The following is a 4385-nucleotide window of genomic DNA, read 5'->3' on the forward strand; positions in this document are numbered from 1 at the left end:
AAAAAAAAAAACCACATTGACCCATGTCACTTTAGTTTTGTGTATTTCACCGTACATAAATTATATTTCAATAAAATGCATTAAAAAAAGAGAAGCTGTTGTTGTTGTTTTAATTATCCTAACTTAATTGCACTGTGGATAGAGAACACAGTCTATCATTAGTCCCAGGAAATCTGTCAACATTTGTTCCATGAACATCAATGTTTAAAAAATATTCATATGTGCTTGAAAATAATATGTATTTTACCATTGCTAGATATAACATGTATTCATTATCTGGCTATTAATTTGATTATTCAAATCTTTAGTTTGCACATTTTTTAGTTTGCTTAATCTATTAATTACCAAAAGAAGTTATGCAAAAATCACTTATTATGATGGTAGATTTGAAAATTTCTCCATATTTGTCCTATCAATTTTTGCTTTATACATTGAAAAGCTTTGATATGAGGCACATTCATATTCCTGGTGAATTTCATATCTTCCTGGTGAATCGAACCTTTTGTCATTATGTAGTAATTCTATATCTCCAGTAATATTTTTGTTTTAAAAATCTCTTTTATCTAGTTAAAAAGTATCTAGTTAGAAAAGCTTCATCACTTTCTTCTGTTTAGTATTAGTATGTGTATTATTCCCAATGGTTTTGTTTTTCAACTTTTCTGGTTTTAGATATATTTCTTGGAAATGTCATATAGCTAGATTTTTTAATTTAATCTAGTCTGATAATCTTTGTCTTTAATAGAAGAGTTTACAAGACAGTTAATAAGGTAATTTAATCAATTTATATTTATGGCTATTATGGATTTATTTTACTGTATTATTTAATAAGGAGCTGTGGTGGTGTAGTGCTTGAAGGCGTCTGGCTGCTAACCAAAAGGTTGGTGGTTCAAACTCACCAGCTGCTCCATGGAAGAAAGATGAGGCAGTCTGCTTCCAAAAAGACTTACAGCCTTAGAAATACAAAGGGGGTAGTTATGAGTCAGTTTGGACCAGATGGCACTGAGTTTGTTTTTTGGTTCTGGTATTATTTAATGCCTTCTATTTGTTCTACTATTCTCAGTGTTTTTCCTCTCTTGTTTTTCATTTGATTTGTTTGGACTCCCCCCCCCCCCATATTTCTTTCTTCCCTTCCACTGGTATATTTTTTTTCTTTTAGTAGTAGTATGTTTAAAAGGAGCTTTGGTGGCACATTGCTTAAGGGATTTGACCCCTAACTAGCAGGTTGGCAGTTCAAACCCACCAGCTGTTCTGTGGAAGGAAGATGGGGCAATCTACTTCCATAAAGATTTACCGCCTTGGAAATCCAATGTGGGGCTCTATGAGTTGGAATTTGCTTGATGGCAGTGTGTTTACATATGTTTAAAAATCCAAAAGTAAATTAATATTTACTGTCTACCTGCACAAGGACTTTATGCCACTTTAACCTCCATCATTCCACCCTGAATTATATACAATTATTGCCCAGAATTTTTCTTGTTTCAATCCTTCAAATAAGATTTTATAATTGTTTTAAATAAAGTCATCCATTGTTTAGTTTACTTATCTATTTACCATTTTCTCACTGTTCTTTCTTGCATGTTAGATCTTTCTCCTGGTATTGCTTTCTTCTAGTCTTATGTGCCTACTTCAGCATTTCTTTCAGTGTGTTTCTATGAGCAGCGGTTGTAGTAGACTGATTGCTTTATCTGAACTCACCTTTATTCTGCTTGTGCTATTTAAGGATGGTTTCAGTAGATTTACAATTTTAGGGTGAATTGAATTCTAGGTTATTTCTCACACAATATTGAAGACATTAGTCCCCCCCCCCCTTTTTTTTTTTGCTTTCTAGTGTTGCTGTTTGATAATTCAACAGTCAGTTGTCTTTCTCTAAAAATAATCTTTTCCTTTTGGCCCCTTCTAAGATCTTTGCTTTTTCTTTGGTATTTTGCAGTTTTACTAGAATGTTTTTAAAGTTCAGATTTGTTTTTATTTATCTTGCTGGGAACATGTGGTTCTTCTTAAATCTGAGCATTCATTTCTTGGGAATTCTCAGTCCTTATTGCTTCAAGTGGTGTTGAATCAGGAAGCTATGCATCAGGGTTGTATCCTTTCATCATACTTATTCAATCTGTATGTTAAGAAATAACCCAAGAAGCTGGACTATATGAAGAAGACTGCAGCATCAGGATTGGAGCAACACTCATTAACAACCTGTGATATGCAGATATCTCAACCATGCTTGCTGAAAACAAAGAGGATTTGATGCACTTACTGATGAAGATCAAATACTACAGCCTTCAGTATGAATTACACCTCAAAATAAAGGAAACAAAAATTCCCACAACTGGACCAATAAGCAACATAATGACAAGCAGAGAAAAGATTGAAGTTGTGAACAATTTCATTTTACTTGGATTCACAATCAATGTCCATGGAAGAAGCAGTTAAGAAGTCAAACAACGTACCACATTAGGCAATCTGCTGCAAAAGACCTATTCAAGTGGTAAAAAGCAACGATATGACTTTGAAGACTAATGTGCACCTGACCCAATTCATGGTATTTTCAACTGCCTCATATGCATGCAAAAGCTGGACCATAAATATGGAAGACTGCAGAAGAACTGATGCATTCGAATTATGGTGTTGGCAAAGAACACTGAATATACATACCATGGACTTCCGGAAGAATGAACAAATCTGTCTTGGAAGACGTAATAGCTGGAACACTCCTTAGAAGTGACGATGGCATGAGGATGGCAGATGATCAATCTGATGCCATTCACTGAGGTATTTTCCCCCATTTAACTGTATATATAATATAATACATATATATATATGTTGTTGTTGTTGTTATTTGCCGTCGAGTCGGCCCCGACTCATAGCGACCCCTCCTTGGGTTTCCGAGGCAGTATCACTACGGAAGTAGGATTGCCCAACCTTCCTTCCGAGGAGTGGCTGGTGGGTTTGAACCGCCAGCCTTCTGGTGAGCAGTCAAGTGCCTTAGCGACTATGCTACCATATATAATATTATATATATATATGTAATATATTTTGGACATGTCAGGAGGCACCAGTCCCTGAAGAAGGACATCATGGTTGGTAAAGTAGAAGGTCAGCAAAAAAGAAGACTGTTGACAAGATGGATTGCTATAGTGGCTGTAACAATGGTCTCAAACAATGACTGTGAGGATGGCACAGAACCGGGCAGTGTTTCATTTTGTTGTACACTGAGTCACTTTGAGTCATAATTGACTCAATGACACCTAATAACAACATTGCTCTGGGTGTGTGTGTGTCTTCCATTTTCTCACTTTGTAAATCTAATTATTTTATGTTGGATAACTTTTACTCTGTGATTCTGAACCAGTATTTAAAATTATCTTTTTCTTTGTCCATTAATGTGTTCTATTCTGACATTTTCTTTAGATCTATTTTTCATCAAGTTCATCAAGTCTCCAATTAGTTGGATCAATCTGATGCCATTCACTGAGGTATTTTTCCCCCATTTAACTGTTTATCATATCAATTGCTCCTTTGGATATATCCTCAATTATCCCTTTCCTTTCTCTTGCTTTGATGTACTCAATTGATAAAACCCAAACCTAGCCACCTAGCCAAACCCAATTCCCTTCCAATTCTGTGGCCTATACCAAAGCATCTTAACTTGGCTTGAGAAAAATCACCACCATACTGATTTTTATTCCTAAATACAACCTCAGCTAAGCATTAGTTTTCTTTTGGACCAATCATATACTGACCTAGTTCACTTATTGTCTTATTTTCCTAAAACTATTGCATACTTTTCTTTTTAAACCTCCTGTCTTTACCTCCAGATAATGATGTTGCTTGTTATTACACTAAGAAAATTGGAGCAATTAAAAGATAATTTTAATAAACTTCTAAAACATCTACTCATCTACCTGGACGTGTGCCCAGAAATTCTGCCCACACTGCTGTTTCAAGAAGAAATTTTTTAGTTAAAAAAAAGTTCTAATACAGAATGTGCCCATATTGCCATCTAAGGCCAGCCCTGCTATTTGTTTACTAGATCCCATTCCTTCTTGCCTAAGCAAGGGCATTACTCAAGTAATTCTTCTCTCTCTTTCACTGTGATTTCATCTCTCTATTGGATCATTCCCATTTCATTCCAGCCATTAATTTTGAGCTTAAGCCAAACTGACTTCTTTGCTGTTCCTCAAGCATAACAAGCACATTACATTCTAGGCCTCTGGATATTTACCTTACTTTTTGTTATCTTAGCTCTGCATTTGTAAAGTCTTTAAAAACACGCATTCCATATTTATTTTATTTTATTCTTTTTATTTTGATTTGGGTGAAGATTTACAGAGCAAATTCACTTTCCATACAGCAGTTCACATATACTTTGTCTCATGTCATTGACCACA

The sequence above is a fragment of the Orycteropus afer genome, unplaced genomic scaffold, assembly GCF_000298275.1.
Source record: "Orycteropus afer afer isolate SDZICR_OR568_19922 unplaced genomic scaffold, OryAfe1.0 scaffold00120, whole genome shotgun sequence".
In the NCBI taxonomy this organism is placed as follows: domain Eukaryota; kingdom Metazoa; phylum Chordata; class Mammalia; order Tubulidentata; family Orycteropodidae; genus Orycteropus; species Orycteropus afer.